The 17,473-nt window shown below is 41.8% G+C and overlaps 2 long non-coding RNA genes across 2 annotated transcripts; one reads left to right on the top strand and one right to left on the bottom strand.

Moving 5' to 3' along the window:
• Positions 1-8,501: 8,501 nt before the first annotated feature.
• LOC119888929 lies at positions 8,502-9,754 on the bottom strand. The gene is made up of 3 exons (XR_005441973.1): positions 9,461-9,754; positions 9,152-9,345; positions 8,502-8,930 (listed from the first exon to the last, which is right to left on the bottom strand). It is a non-coding gene; the product is annotated as an uncharacterized LOC119888929 (long non-coding RNA).
• On the top strand, positions 9,749-10,153 carry LOC119888930. Its single transcript, XR_005441974.1, has 2 exons — positions 9,749-9,861; positions 9,968-10,153. It is a non-coding gene; the product is annotated as an uncharacterized LOC119888930 (long non-coding RNA).
• Positions 10,154-17,473: the final 7,320 nt, after the last annotated feature.

Genomic DNA, 17,473 nt, shown 5'->3' with positions numbered 1-17,473 from the left:
TTGTTTCTGCTTCTACGGTTCCCTGTGAAGTTTTTGACAGACGAAAGTGTTTTTCTACGAGTGCGTCCTCGTTTTGTTTGTCTGGTGGGGGGTGACGTAATGTGATACATCGTCCTGCCAAGGGTTTCACATTATTCCTTCCACTGATCTACAGGTAGCGGCTACACGCCAAGTTGTGCAGCACTGCATCATGAAACACATTCAACACGTTTGTTAGACCTCAAGGATTCACACAAAACATGCTGAATGTAAACAGAACGTTTGAAAACTGGACATTGCTTGGAGAAAAGAAAGCAAGGAAGTTGAACTACTGGTGAGTTCAGAAAATAAGTGTCTGTTACTTGTTTCCAGCTGTTGTTGTGCTTCACTGTCAACAAGTAAGCATAGCATAGCCCTGATCGATCCAAACTCCATTCAGAAAACAAACATTTTAAAAGTATTTGTCTTGCTGGCAGACCTGACAAAGCAGGAATTCATATGTTTAACAAATCTGCATCATGTTGTAGTTATTTCAGCATCACTTTGATCCGTTTGTTGCATTTAAATCACTGCAAAATGTTTGTTTGGGTTCATACGACTGTAGTAACTGCAGGATGTGTTTATTTGCATAATCACGTTGGGTCTGAACTCACTCGGCAGTAGTAAGGCAATAAAACCACGCGAGGATTAAATTCGCGTTTGGTCTGAATGCACAGTTATGGCTAATTGTTTAGTGACTCTGAGGAGAGCAGGAGGGGTCGTGACTGACCCCTGCCGCACCAGACACAAACTGTTTCAGCCACTCCAGCAGGAGGCTGCGGTCCATGTGGACCAAAACCTCACGCCACATGAACAGTATCCTCCCGTCTGCAGCCTCATCGTCGAGGCCTGGTACCCCCAACTGACACTGACTCTCATGCCTTTTACAGAACACATACTGTACATGTTTGCCCAACACAAATCTGATGCCACACTGTGACTCTATTATTGAGTTACTTTACAACATGTATATCTTGTTTATTTCATGTCTTTATATATTTAAAGGTTTATATCTGTTGCCACGCAACAAGTCACCAAAGCAAATTCCCCGAATGTTTCTGATGTGTTTCTCTTGTTAAGTGCTGCAGCTTCATGTGACAGGTGTGTGTGTGTGTGTGTGTGAATGTGAAGGTGTATCAGCAGCCCAAACAACTGACTGATCCACTGGCTACCTGGTTCCTGCAGACGATTGGCTCCATCCTACTGTATTCTGAATGTATCAGATTGCACATAATTGTTGTTATTGTTATTATTATTGTCATTATTATTGATATCGGTTATTGTTATAGTATATTGATTGTATATAGTGTTCATAAAGTGTGTATATTGTTGGTTTTGTTGTATATTTTTTTAATATTGAATTTTTCCTACTTAACAAATGTATACAAAATTAGTTCATACAAAATTAGCATAATTGATGGTTAAATGTACCTTATTTATACATTGAAAACCACCTCATCTTCATCCTCATGTGGATAAGATAAAGCTTTTCTTTCTTTTTAAAGCTACAGTAAGTGTAGTCGGATTCTCTGAGCACTGCGGTTGTCATCTTTCCTTGACCTTGTGAAGTTTTTCAACTGTAACCTTGTCCTGCAGGATATTGAGGAGATGGAGGGGGCTGCCACTAATGTTGATCCCCTGGTAATTTTAGCGATGTAGGTTAATTATTGTAATTTTGTTAAAATGTCCCAGTTAGATTTGTTTGTTTGTTGTTTTGTCTCCACCTATATTAAAAACACACTGAAATAAATAAACCCCGGTTGTTAAATCTCAGCTCTCCTGTTCCTGCAGCTGACTCAGAGCGTCGTCTTCACGTTGTGTCTCGGCACCTTTTATAATTTCAATTGTATGGCGAGATGCATTCTGTTGTCTAATATTAGTTTGACAGTTGTGCAAACTGTGAGACAAATTAAGAGTAATTTCACTTTGCTCAGCATCTCATAAGTTAATATCATCATTATTAAAACCGTAACAATCTAAATGAAAACATACGTCGTCTGTATTTGGTGGATAATTAAAAGTAAACTGTTTGAAAAGACACGTATTTCTATTTAGGCTCTTCACACTGTTTGAATCACGCTGCCACATTAAGTCAGCAGGGAGAATCGAGCGCAGTAATAGATTTCCTTCATTAACTCAAACAATCATCAGATATATCGAGCCAGAATTAATAGAATTGCCAATGAATTTCCACAGAGTGCAGGGCGGCAGAGGGAATTGTCTTTTTCCTTTCAGTCAGATGGAAATCATGAAGAGACATGTTTATGAACAGGACTTCTCTACAAACAATCCAGTGACGTCAAATACTCAATAACAAACCTACATGTGACAGAGTTTACCAGTAAACAGAGAAATCATTGAAAAAACGGAAGCTAATGCGTTAATGTAAAATATGTAGGATAACAACCGCGTTAGTGTAAGTATGGTAATATGATAAACCAGAAATAATCCTGCTGATGGGGGTTCAGTAATCCTTCTGACAGAGACAGATGTTGACCCCAAACCCCCTCTTCATGGGCATGTTCGTGTTTGTAAGTCCGTTTATGATCTGTATTTAATCTCTGTTCAGGATCTTAACTGAACTCTCTGACATGTACTTTCCTCTGGATTTATCTGAACGCTCAGAACATGTTTACTCAAAGTTGACTGTTATGCTCAACCTGCAAAACAACAAAAGTCCTTTAAAGGTCTTCTGATGTGTCAATCATACGGTAACTTTCATTTCAACAGCATTAAATACGCAGTCAACATGACCAAAACATTGACTCCAACATAAACTCCATGTAAGGATACAAATAACAGTAAAGGTTCATGTGATGAAGCCTGTCAGAGCAAACGAGATTCAGATGATGTCGGGTAAAAACAGTCGCACCAGAAAGTCAGCTCGCCGGCTAACGCCAGGCAGTTGCTAACGTTATCTGTTGCAAAGTTGTATCGCTTTACACATTGTTACACCAGCTAACAAAACCCAAATTAATTATTAGCTGTAACTAACGTGACCCACATTACAAGACAGGCAACAAAACAGCGACAACAACAGAGAGGAAGAGCTTGAACATGTCTGAGTGAAAAGCCACAGCCTGCAAGCTGGTGTTACTGAGTTTATTGCAGGATTTCTGTATGAAAGCGGTTGTGCTTTGGATTATGCTCGCTCATGAGTTCAAGCGTACGAGCACACGCCTGGTTGCAATCTTAGAACCGCACCGCTAGTGGCTGCTGAAAACAACATAATGCCTCTTTAACATGTTAAACTGTAAATTATGACAAAGTACATCTCAGTATATCATTTGTTTTCTGCCTCTATCGAAAGGTTCCCTGTGGAGTTTAATGGTGTGATGGAGCTGTTTTTCTGGGTTGGTTTCTGTTTTGTTTATCTCATAGGTGACGCGGTACACATTCCCACCAGTGGTTTCACATTATTCCACTGATCTACAGGTGGTAAACAAGCTAAGATGTGCTGCAATGCGAAAGGAAAGGCGGCGAAGAAGAAGCGGGTCACCAAAACTAAATTACTGGGTGTTAGATTAGATAATTTACTGTGTTGGTCTGACCAGATAGATCAGATCATGATGGGAAAGGGAACTGCTATTTGAAGCAAGTGTCATGCATATGTTCCACCTTCTGATGTCTGGTCGCTTGTTCTGTCACACCTGGGGTACCGCCCAATCATCTTGTCAAAGCGCTGCTGAGAAACATCTAAAAAAAAAAGCTTCAGATTGCTAATGTGTGCAAGATGCTAAAACAATTATCTCGGTTCACTGTGGAAGCTATTTTAAAATCTAGTCTTTTATTGTTTCATGGAAAGGGTTATCTGGAATAATAAACCACTCTTCTTTTCTGAGAAATTAATAGATCCCGGCTTTTTCCATGGGTTTATTTAACACCTCAAGCGAGTTCTCGTCATCTGGTGGCGCCGAGGCCACAAACAAATTGCACGATGAGAACTGTTTTGTATCGAGCTTGGTCACCTTTTTCTGCATGGTCCTGATTTATTCAATCAGTATTACTTTCACTTTGATTTGGCCCAAAGTATAATGATTTCTACATAGACAGTTTCAGACCTAAATGCACTTCGAGTATCATGTTTAAAAGTATAAATCACATCATAAACAGGAGGCGTTTTGTCCACAAGAAGAGTCTAATTACGTGTCGAATGCCCCTTTAATGGGGACACGCACAGAACATGATGATAAACATGTGTGTAAAAAAGAGAGCTGATATCTCTGGTTGGGATTTTTAGGTTTTTTGTTCAGCTGACTAACACACAGAAAGTCGAACTTGCTTTGTAGTACACCCCTCTGTTGAGCCCTGTTAATGTATTAAAATGTATAAAAAAGTATTCCACTATAAAACATACAGAATATTAAAGAGTAACTAAACCCAGTAAACGTGCGATTAGTACATTTCTTACTCGTCACAGAAAGAATAAAACAATATTAGTCAATAGGCAAAATTTGCCTCAGAAAGTGTGGCTCAGATGCATGCGTGTACAAAAACAATTGTACTGAGGAGGATAACTGGGGAGGAAAACAGTTATGTAATCTGCATTAAAGCAGATTAATAATAGTGACAGTTAAAATACATTCAATTTATTGTTTCTTTAATTGGAACAATTTCAATACTTTGGTTTATGACTGAATCTCTGCAAAACTAAAGATATAAGTCATTCCCATCAGCCTCAGCTGTGCTTTGAGTTAACATGATAAACTAAGATAGTGAACATGGTAACATCATACCTGCTAAACATGCTGACATTAGCTCAAAGCACCGCTGTACAGCCTTACAGAGCTGCTAACATGGCTGCAGACTCCTCGTCTTATTAGTTGAAATACCAAGAATGTATTTTATATATGAGGAAACACTGATTTTTACTTGTGTAGCCAAAAAATAAAGAGATTCCTTAACATGCTGGAGTATTCCTTTTCCGGTTGGTATGTTTCAACAACTTTTCTAAAGAGTGTGTTTGAAGTGTGGTCCCAGCGTCCACCATCACACACTGGCAGACATCAGTGTGAGACGGTTCAGGACTGTCCCACTGTGAAATCACAAAGTGCTGCAGGGCTCTCCCCAACTTTTTCAGCCCTTCATGCTAACTTTCTGAACTCCTGCAGCACTGCATGCTGTGCCTGTGGGATTTACCCACAATCCATAGTGTTCTGTTGAAAGCGACACAGGGGAAGTCTGAAAGTTTGCAGGTAGGCAGCAGAAATGTGTCTTTTTGATTTGATCTAATCTGATTTGAGCAAAACAATGCAAGTAATTATTAATAAATAAATGATGGATATATAAAGGAATATGTGTGAAACGCGAGCTGTGCTCTCCAGCTCAGGTAACGTGCCGTCTCATATCTCCGACAACATTTGAAGCTCTACATTAAAGTGTTTTGCTGAGGCTTAGAGGGTCCATACACACTGGTTTATAGAAACATCCTCAGACAGCTGATGTGAAGACATCCCCATTTCTGGCAGTATGAGACATTTTTGGACCGATATCAACATAAATCAAAAAGATAAAGAAATTCTGGCAAATACAATTTGAATGTAGGAAATGAAGTCTTCAATGCTTAAAAGGGACCCGCTCTTCATTTGAGTCCCCTCCACCACTGAAACTAAACAAATGCTTTTGCATTTCAAGAAATGTCCTCTATAATGCAAGAAAACAGTCTCTGGGTTGACACACAGTTTATGGAGGTTTGTTTTCCCAATCTAGGCTGTGATGTTGAGGTTGACAAGTAAGCTGACCCCACTTATTCATTATTGACCATGATTACTGACTTGGCTTTTCATCTACACGTGCTGAAAATGTGAGTTTGGCTGCTGAACGTTTAAAACAAACCCTGTGGAAAGAGGAGTGATGAACCCAACCCCTGAGGTCGACTTTCTAGGGTTGGGCATGGTGGAGGGGGCACCAATAAAAAATCCCCCCTAGGGCTCCAACATTGTCAGGGCCGGCCCTGCTCATAGACCACAAGTGAATTCAGTTCAGAGGTGAGTTTCTTGATGGACAGCTTAAATCTTTTCCCTCACACACACACACCAAAGGATAAATACAGATAATTTATTCACACTGAGGTCTCACTCTTCTGTCTGTCCAATCAGAGGCCTCCCTACAATAACAGATGCCACTCATAATTCTAGCAAGCTCATAAAGAAACTTTCAATAACCACTGACAAAGGGCGGGACGAAACTGGCCTTTGTCGTTCACTCACGTGACACATTCAGCACTATTGAAAACGTCAATCGATATTTGTGACAAGTCCTCCCTAGCGTTGTGTTGTTACAGGAAACACTTAAATATGCAGAAGCAAATAGCTTTCCATTTCATGGGAACTTAAAGATGGAAGTTTTACGTGTTAAAGAGGATGATGTCATCCACAGAGACATCATGGCGTGTCTCTGCTAAAAAACTAAAAACGAAAAGTTTTTTCCTCCAACTTTTCAGCCACAGAGAGAAGCTAACAATGTTCATTTCAGTCCATGATCTGATCACGACAAACAATCCAAGAGGGTGGGGGTGCTGAAGGTTGGCGGTGTAGGCTAACCTTTAGCCTCGGGGCTGTGCTTGTTGTCTGTTTCTGTTGTTGTAATGAGAGCAGCGGCGTCGAGGTGAGCCGCTCCGTTTCTGCAGGTTGGCAGAAAAACACACACATTAGTCTGGGTAATGGGTTCGGTGGGTCGCTCACATTTGCAGTGTTTGACCTCTGACCTCTGAGTGTGCTGAGCTGCAGGGACCATAAGACGAAGGGAGGGTTTTCAGAGATCTCAAATCCAGTTTCATTACCGTGGCAACCCAGAGGCCGCGACTGAGGAGGCGGGGCCTGGGGGACATTCAGCCTGGCCGCCGCATGTTCCTCTCGCCTCTGAATGGATAAATAATTAGCTGTGCTTCCTCTCATCGTCCTCCCACACAGGGTTAAAGCCGCCACTCTTCGTCTCGCTCAGCAGGAGAAGAAGAAAACAGGGCTGCAGCCTAAGATGCATTCGGGAAGGCTGCGAAATTACAGCTCTGCTGCTCTCTCCTCTCATCCTCCTCCCTCACAGCTGACCCTCATTGGAAATGGACAAGTTGGGATTCACAGAAACACAGCAGCTTCACAGGAGAGAGAGCAACCTCGAGAAGAGGAGGAATTTGGAGCGTTTCAGACGGGTGTGGGTGGAAAGTAACTGCTGCACCAAAACACCCGAATGGTTCCTTCTGAGATGTGATTGGGCGTCCGTCTCTCCCGCTGTCACTGGACAGACTCATGTGATGTTAAACTGCCGTTCAACATCTTCACCTCCACCACCTCTCCCTCTCTGCACTTCACAGTAATCTCGCTCGCCCACTGATGCAGAGTGACCACAGACGGAGGAGGAGGCAGGGAGCAAAGAGCAGGGAGCAGCGGGAATTAAACCATCAACATTTGCAAGGCTGGTCCAGATACACAAAACTAACACTGCTGAAAGTCTGCAGAAATATTCTACCTGCTGTTCTGATGCATTTTTTAAAGTCTTATTAATTATATAAAACTTTCACTCTGAGCTCTCATCATCGTTTTTCAGAGAAAAAGCTTCACAAAGCCACAGTACACTACGTTCTCCGCAGGCACACACAAACTCAGCACCAAGTACATGATCATGTTGCTCTGTAACCACCGGACGTCCTAATGAGCAGCTTTTTGCTAAGCTCAACATGTGAAATTGGTTCTGTTGCCCCTGAAAGGCCAAAAAGGGAGTTATCACGGGTTTCAGAAATAAGGTAGAATAAAGTGTGGGAGCAAAAAAAAGAATATAAACCTTAAGTTAGACAAGTGTTATAACGGACCCCTCAGTTTGGCATGCGGGCATTTATTGCAAACATCTTAGTGTGATAAACAGTTTTATTTTTTTAAGAAATAATGTAAAACATGATGCAGGTGAAAAGACAGAAAAGACAGATGCATGCTATGTTTAACTCTAAAGCGCAGTGACGGTTAGGGGAGAGCGACTAATTTAAAAGCCTTGGCTGTGAAACCCTGTAGTCTGTAGGGACATCGTTCAAATAGACAATAAGGTTGTGATGTTCATTGCAGCTTCAGTAATATTTGTAGTTTCCCTTTGACGCATCGCTCCGCTCGCTCACTGTTGCCGTTTGGTCTCTCTGCTCACAGCAGCCTTCAGTGTTTTTAGGCCGGAACGTGTAACCAATCAGGTAGTGCTGTGGGCGGGACTACATCAGAGCCAATTTTAAAAGTACTTTAAATCCTAACTTTTTCTTTTTGCTGATCTATGAAATGATCCGATCCGTGACTCAAAACCACGATATCATCCAAACTGTGAGTTTTGTGATCCGTTACACCACTAATGAAACACAAGGTGGGAAAATATTATTTTGTTTGTTGACGGTCAGAAGCTGGAAGTAGGAAAAGCCTCATTACCAACATTATAACTGTTCTGTTGGGATTTGGCGCAGGTACAAGGCTCAGGTGAGATCGATGCATTCAGAAACCCACCAAAGCATGATGCCTCTCTGTCAATATTTAATCAGGAAGAGCAGCTTTTGCAGCGAGTTAACATTTCATAAAACACATTAACATTGATTCAGCAGGCCTGGCAGATTAAAGTGGATAAACAGAGGGAGTCAATCATTTGGCACTGTAGGAGCAGGTAATGGGACAAAGTCCTCACAGCGAGGAAAGAAGGTGAATAAAGAAGATATGAGAGAAAGATTTATATCATTCTATCTAGTCCCTTAAATCTTTTACTTCTTAAAGGGAAAGCACAGTGAATAGGCTGCTTCTGATTTATTTTGTCTAAAAGGAACGGAGCGATCATTAATGTTATTATTGACACCTGCTCTTTTCTCACGTCGGATGTTTCGGCTCATCAGTGCACAGGGAAGGTCTATTCACAGAGACGCTCTCCTCCGCAGACAGCTGGGGCTGACACAAGAGCTGCAGGTGGGAAATAATTACAGAAATTACAGTTCTAATTAATAGCTGAAGGTAAGTCCAATAATAAGTCCAATTTCGGTTCTGAAGCGCTGGAGTTGGGAGTCGATACTGCAAAGTGAAAAAACTCAAACTGGCAGGCAGCATAAGAAGAAGAAGAAGAATCCGCTAATTAGTAAATACTACAGGAGGAAATATGCGGAAGATTTTTCAAATGAGGCAACCTTTAACCCGGCGTGGAGGACACTCTGAATCCTCCAGTTGTGATTGGTTACAGCTGATCTGATGTCCTGCAGGTACACTCAGCTCAGTCCAGCGGTGCAGGGTTATTTTTCTGTTTCCCGTATACATTCAGAATATTTCTGAAAGGTTCAAGCCGTAGTTCTGCGCCAGCATCGCTGTGAAAGGTGAAAGCTTCCTAGTAAGGATAAAGGAAGCTTCCTGGTTACGTCCGCACATACATCTGTGTATGTCTGTCTGCGTGTAGCACCTTATCACCAAAGCAAATTCCTTGTATGTGTAAACATTCTCACCTCCGACTCGTCACATATTTGACGCTTGGTCAAGGCCCTTCAGCGTCGCTTTTTAGACGTGTAGTCTCCGCGGTCAAGTTAGCAACAACAAATATGCAACGTCCGGGTAGACTTTCAAAGTAAAACTCTAGCGTTTCCAAACATCGCCATTTCGAAACAGCACGTTATTGTTATATCCAGTGGTCGCTCTCCTCTGTTTTCCTTTTGTTCTCTGCTGTTTCCCACCCTTTTATGTCTGTCTGTCTGTTTTCCCTTATGAGTCTGCTTTAATTGTAGGTGGGCGTGGCTCTCGTGCTGGGCTCCTGCACGCTGTCTCTACACACCTGCACCTCGTTCCCAATCAACCGTCTGTTATCTAGCCGGTCCAGCACACCAGTATTTGCCAGATTGTCTGTGTATCTGTAAGAATCAGTGGTACAAACCTTGGCCTGCTACTCGTAGTAAGCCTGTTTTTGTGACTTTCCCTCGCTTCTACTAATCCTTGTGAATTCTCCCTCGTTCTCACAGACCGCCCGGATCTGCCTGCTTCACCCTCACCGCTTCAGTCCAACCATCCCTCCCTCGCCCCCCTTTGAACTGTTTATTCCTCTATAAACTCCCTTTGAATTGTGAACAGTGAACCGGCTCTGTCATGCTTTTGGGTCCAGCTTTTACGTACACCCGTAACAGTTATTAAAGATGGGAAATGTTGCAGTTTGGTCAAAACTACTCGGTTAAGGTCAGGAAAAGATCATGTTTTATTGTTTGTTTAAATAAAAATATTTAATGTTGAACCCTGGTCTCCTGGTTCAAAGTCTGGGTTCCAGCCCTCCATCTACCGCCTTACTCAGTCTTTTCTGTTAAATATCTTATACATGCCTTTACCGTCAAAAGCTGACGCTACAGGGCCTCCCCCACTTCGTTGAACAATATATGAGAGATTTCTGGCACGTCACCTTCTTCCACGGTGCACGGAGAAGGAAAAAGTCTTGACAGGTCAGAACTCCACCAACACTTGCAGTAAAAAGAAAAACTTTACTGTCCAACCAACGTCATCATCCTACAACTACTTTGAATAGTATAACAATTCTCTCTGCTATGGAGTTTATTTAAAAGCTCCCTTGATACACGCTCATCACCAGTGCACAGGTGTAAAAGCTAAAAGGTGTAAAGGAATAAAGGTGCTGAGATTCTTCCTGCTGTTTAACTGAAACTACAGCTGCCACCTCCTCTATCACGCACCAACACCTCTCCCCTCTGATGTTGGAAAAAAATGTGATGACAGTCTTTGTGATTAAAAATAAAATTTACTGCCGGAGATCCTCACACATTAGCCCGAGACTTGTCAGGGTCTGCGTGTGTGACGCGTGGTGTTAATTGGCAGCATAACGATCATGAAGAATTCATGCTGCAATAACAGTGGATTTCTCTTTGTTTAATTAAAGATGGTGCGTCGCCGCGGCTGCATGCATATTTAACGAGCAACATCGCTAACAGATTACTGAGCCTCCCAACATGTGACGGCACGCAAGCTAGCAGCTGCTTTTAACAACACACACACACGCATACGTTCTGTACACTGGACCAGGTGCCGTCCTGAACGCCATTAAGCTGTTTTCATGCAGTTGATATTTATTGACTCTCACAGTAGCTGCCTTTACAGAAGTGATAACCAAAGTCAGAGCTCATTCAGGATAAGAATGTGAACATATCCATCACAATAATAGGGCTCTTTCTGAGAGAAAAGTCCACTTGAAAGGGCAGATTTAACCTTTTTAGAATCAATTTAAAGGGTAAAAGGTGTTTTCTAAACACTGTTTCAGTTGCTGTATATTTCCTGTACTCTTTCTAAGCGTGCTTTCTAACTTGAATTCAGACTTCAATAAGATTCGTGACTTCAAGTTACTCAGAAATTGCAATAAGTTACTAGTTACTTATTACTCCTTTATAAAGTAATTACTTTACTTATTACTGGGTGATAAAGTAATTAGTTAAGTTACTCGTTATGTTACTATATTACCTTCACTACCACCCCCCCTCCCCAAAACAAAGCAGTCTCTCCCGACTTTCTAACTAATATCATATTCATAAAAGCAGCAAGGAGTATAGTTTTTACAAGACATAACGTTTCTTTACGACCACCGGATAAAAAAATAAAAATAAAGCAAATAAATTGCAACTTTTGAACTATTGTTTTTCTGCACATGTATTTATAGGAGCAACATTCAGTATTTTTATAAAACGTTACATTGCTTAACTCCCGACGAGTCCCAGCATCATGGACAGGAGCTGCCGGAGTTTCTTTCTATAAGTTTCACGTTGCAGTGCTGCTTTAGCTGATGCTTCAATAAATTAAATGTAGAATTAATCGCGGTTGAAAGCTTTTTGCTGCACAATGTTCTTTGCATCTTAGACTGTGACACAATAATGGCGACAGCTGTGGAAAGAAAATCTCTCCCTCATTCTCCATTCTTCCTTTAGCTTTTCGGCTAACAGCTGACTTCAATAACATAAGATCCAGTGAATTCACGTCAAGGATGGTGCACTCAGTAACGCAGCGTTACTTGGATTAGTAACTAATAATATTACTGTTTTGGAAAAGTAATCTGTTACACAACTATTTACTGGGAAAATAGTTATGTTAATAGTTAGTTAATAGGAAAATGGTTACTGTCCAACACTGCTCTTGACTGGTGTCCGTCAGTGGTGCATCTATATAAAGGTGGGCACACATTGTAGATCGTTGAGCCTGCTGATCTGTACAGTGATTCAAACAAAGTAAATAAATAAGAAATGTGACAGTGTTAATACAAACATGAATTGAATAACAAAGTCAGCACATTAATGTAGACATAAAAGAAAATTTAAACAGAATCTAAAGTAATTAAGTGAAGTCAAACTCCATAAAATAACAATTATATTAAACCACTGAACAAAGTTCTTCATTATCTCTCTCACACAAAGAGAGACTGAAAGCAGTCTGAAATCTTTCCAAATTCTCCGTATTACAACACATCTCCCACACGCGCACACTAAACGATCAATACAAATGATTGATGGACATGAGGTCAGAGATTAACCCTTCCTCTTCTGGCTGTCCAATCAGAGGCCTCCCTACAATAAAAGACGCCACTCACACACGCTCTAAAAGAAACTTTCAATAACCAATGACAAAGGGTGGGATGAACGTCTTTTCTTATTCTAACTTGTGTTTAATGTTACATCACTGCCGTACGTACACACACACACACACACACACACACTAGGGTTATGTACTGTTATATAAATGGATGGTGAGAGAAGAAGAAGCAGTAGTGGAGGGACTGAGGGATTATTATTGTGCTCCTCACATCACTGTTAGTAATTAAAGTCAATCACCACTTGAACAGGTTTGAACAGACAAGAGGAGACGCATGGTGCTTCACACAGTACTGCTGTTATTATGTTGGTGTGTGATTGATTGAGTCAATAACAGAAACCTGGCGTAGCGCTCATACAAACACACAGACAAAAGCGAGTCCCCACAATGTGACTGTGTAGACAGATTTATGTCCCCACATTCGTAAAACCCACCCACACACATACACATCATCATCATCCTCATCTGTGCTCATTCGAGGCGAGTATGGCTGACCTTCCCTTTGGGTCATTTACTTGTGGGCCATAGAGGTTAATCTGAGATCCACATACTTTGGTGACATGCAGATGACATGGCCTGTCCATCGGAGGTGGTGCTGCATTTGTCGGCTTCCTCCCGAACGCTGATGTTGGTGCGTCTGGTCTCCCAGCTGATCCCTTAAAATCTTTCGTAAGGATCTTTTTGTGGTGGTGTTCCAGGGCTCTCAGGTCCCTGCTGTAGGTGGTTTATGGTTTTGTTTGGGACTTTAGGTCTCGTTCTTTAAAGACTCGTTCCCTGTCCAAGTCTGGTGTAGGTTCCACCAATCCGTTCTCATTGTCTCATGGTCAAGACCCATCAGCGTCAGTTTGTAACGCACTGGGGATCCTTATAGCGTTGTAGTTCAACGCAGTGGGGGAAGCCCTGTAGCATCAGTTTTTCGACAGTAAAGGTAGGTATGTGATATTTAACAGAAAAGATGTCGGGTGGTGGTTGGGGTGGATGGAGGACCAGGACCCGGACTTTGAACCGGAAGGCCGGCGTTCGTGTCCCGTGTGAAACAAAAAGTCAGCATTAACTATTTTTATTTAAGTTAGGCAAGTTCCATAAAATGCGTAAGTTGCGTTCACTTGCGTGTTAACTGACCTACATAGTTATTTTAACCCAAACAACGATCTTTTCCTAACCTTAACCAAGTAGTTTTGTTGCCTAAACCGAACCAAACTGCAACATTTCCCAACTTTAATAACGTGCCGTTTCAAAATGGCGATGTTTCAAAAGTCTAACTGGACATTGCATATGAGCCTTAAATGTCTAAATACGCTAAATGGGAACTCGGGGCGTTAAAAGCGCCTTGGGGCCTTGACCAAGCGTCAATATGTGACAGTCTGAAGTGACATCAGCTTTTGAGGAGAGAAGGCTGCCGCAGTAGGGGTTGTTTTTAAGAGAGGTACTTCCGACTTTTATGGTGGTCTGTGTAGATGGCTAGTTGGGTGGCAGATGATGTAGGTACTTCTTATTTTAAGGTGTGTCTGTGAAGATGGCTAGGTGGGTGGCAGATGATGCACCCCTGTTTGACCCCCATTCCACAGTGAAGGTTTAGGACTCTGCAGTTCTGGCACTGTACAACACATCTGTCCCACAACTCACTAACGTTACAGTCTCTCTCTCCCCACTGTGTCCGCATGGACAAGTAGCATACACGTAACTCAGAACAGAGCTCGCGGTCCGGTGAATTTCAGGTGGAAGAAAGGGAATTTGTGAGCAGATGATAGCGAGGTAGAGGACGAAGAGAGCCGCATGTTTATAATGGCTGTTCGTTCAGCATGGTTCTGTCTACAGTAGAACTGTGACAACTGCTGCTCTAGAGTCTCTAGACTGAGTGTCCAGACTTAGGTCACATTTAATTTGGACCACACATGGAAGTGGCCCAAATCCGAACTGGAAAAGATCAGATTCCAGACTCGGTCTGTTCACATTGTCATAAAAAGATCTGATCTGAGTCACATATAAAATAAAAGTTGGATTCGGGTCACTTTGGCCTACAGTCTGAACATAGCCTTAGTAGTGCTGAAAAGCCTCTGGGGTCTGGATTGAGCCACTCGTTACATCATGTTGCCAGTCACGAATTATTTTCATTCCTAGTTTTCTCTAGGAGCCGAGATCACATACAGACATCACACTTTCACTGAAACTTTCAAACCCTGGATGATACGAGTGTACGTGTTTACATCTAGGAGAATTTCCCTGACCTGTTCGGTATCTTTGGAAACTTAGAAACAGGACATTGCCCTGAATCCTAAAACACAATTCATGATGTTTGGATGGAATCTGTGTGAGCGATGGAGCCACCGGTGCATCCAGGGAGAGAACAGAGTGTAAACGCTTAAGGCAAGAAAACTGACCTGAACCAGCCAGAGTCTCCGATGGACACATAACCTGCAACTCATAACTGATGATTCAGGACTGAACTCAGTGACACAAGTTCTTCTACAGGCTGAAAACCTCAGATGAAGCTTAACCTGAATGTCCCAGCATCACCTTCTGCTGTTCACACAAAATCGGATTTTGTGGTTTTTCACATGTGGAGCAGATGGAGGCTCTATTTTTAAGTTCACATGAAAGGTGAAAAGATGTAATCACATACTACAGTACATACAACAGTGTGCACTATACTGTCTACAACTGTTCATATTTGGCTGTTTTTGCAGGTTTTAATCATGCAATAAATGCACTTTTGCACCGTTTTGTACAAACAATTGAATATTTTCAAAGATTTAGTAGATCTTCCTGTAGCTGTTTCCCCAGAGCTGAAAAATTAGTTGACTTGACGTCAATAGTTTTGATAATCGATCAATTGTTTCAGTTTTTGGATCAAGAAAGTAACATTCACTGGTGCCAGCTTCTCAAGGGACAATTTGCTGCATTTCTCTGAATCATTAAACTGAGTTTACAGTTAGTCAAACAAATCCAGACATTTGAAGATGTCACCTTCAGCTCTCAGAACTTCTGATGGGCATTAATCTGATGGGCACCAAGGAGAATAATAAAGACAATATCTCCGGTTGTGCTGCATCGATTTTTGATCCTTTTCTTTTAAATCTGTTCATCGCAAGCCGAGCAGTGTTTCAGGAGTTCAATGCTAAATCAGTGGAGGACTCGTTTAAGGAACGGTCACATCCACTCTGCAAATATTTGCTCCATGTCATCTTCACTTTAGTGATGGGAAAAGTGACTCTTTTGACGGTCTCGAATCTTCAAATCCCGTTCATTAAAATGAACTAATGAACTTTTTTTGAGTCATTTCGTTCATTTGAACTAGGCTGGTTATTGCAGAGCTGCAGTGGGCGATGTGAAAAAACAAAACAGCGCAGCCCTCAAGGCTGGCTGGCTTGCTTTAATTGACAAAGTATAATGCACAAATTCACCTCTTGATCTTTCTCTATCATGGTTCTATAAAGCCCCATGGGGCCACAACCAAATTCAAACCATGTAAAAACCACAGAAATGTTGCCAATATTCAATTAAGCCACTACTCCGGCTAAATCTGTCCATTTTCACAATCTTTCCTGAGTATACAAGACCAGCCATATATATATGTATATATATCTCTAAAGTGCTCATTCATACAGTAGCCTAACACCCTTATCCATGAGTAACATCTATATATTAATATTTATTATATATATATATATATATATTATATATATATTAGATATATTATACTCCACAGTAGCCGAGCTGTCACGCAACTGATTGAACGACTCAAACCCAGAGACCCACAGTTGAGAGTCGTGAACTTATCAATTCTGTTTCCTGTGCTGACGGAGTCCACGCAGGTGACGAGTGACCGTAAGAGTCCAAGACTATTCAAGTATGCGTTAAAATGAACGAATTACTCCCTCAGACTACTCGTTCCTCCTGAGTTACATACAAGATTAATCAAATGAACGAAACGTTCTTTGAACGACGTAACACTTTAACTGAAGAACTTTTGACTGAGTAAACGATCCAGTTCTGACAGACTCGCATGTTAAGAGTCCAGCTATGATCTGTTCTCTGTCAGCCAATACTACGACGGATACGCTACGTTTGGAAATGGAGACGCCTTTTGTGGCAGCAGCAATGTTGTTAGGTACAACATCACATGACTCTTAAGTGGTTTTGGAGATATTTATGCTAAGCTGAGCTGTGGGTGCAAGTGCACGAGTTTGTGACTCGGCTCGAACTAAAGATCGCCCTAAACTACCAGATTACAAATTGCAGCATCGTAACAGTCTGCTCCGCACATCTCATCCTGCTTTGGGGCTGAGTGCAGGGCAATTTTTTTGAAAGGATGTGATCGTAACCTTTAGTCTGACAACTGACATCTTTGACTGTAGTGTAGTGTGTGTGTGTGTGTGTGTGTGTGTGTGTGTGTGTGTGAGTACTGGGACACAACTGAGGTAACAGCACAGAGTATCATTAAGATAAGGGAGAGCACAAGCTGTTCTGTAGTTGATTCCTTCCTGTGTATATTACTTGCACAGGAAGTCAATGAACTTTTAAAAAAGTGTCAGTCACGACAAGAAATCCAACAACTAATTAAAGGAAGATATTTGTCAAACTAAAACAGTCATTCCCCATCTTGTTACAGATTCCCGTCAGTGTTACAGACCACTCTCACTGTGTGCGTGTGTGGTCTTAATGGTGGCAGCATATGTCAGCATTAATCTGATTTGGATGACTCAGTGGACAGAGAGAGATGGATGGCTGGGACAGATAGGAGAGAAAACCGTCCATCGAGAGGGAGGGTATTATGGATGAAAGGGTGGATGGACGGAGATGATGGGTGAAGGGTGTTATGGATGGAGTGGTGCAGGGGTTAAGACAGATTGTGTTTCTCTGATTTGCAGAGCAAGTGTAATTTGGGTCAGCTC

The sequence above is a fragment of the Micropterus salmoides genome, unplaced genomic scaffold (assembly GCF_014851395.1).
Source record: "Micropterus salmoides isolate LMB-PRFRI ecotype aquatic unplaced genomic scaffold, ASM1485139v1 Ms_hic_scaffold_5, whole genome shotgun sequence".
Lineage (NCBI taxonomy): Eukaryota > Metazoa > Chordata > Actinopteri > Centrarchiformes > Centrarchidae > Micropterus > Micropterus salmoides.
Note: the sequence above shows the minus strand (reverse complement) of the source record. Positions and strands in the feature narration are given on the sequence as shown.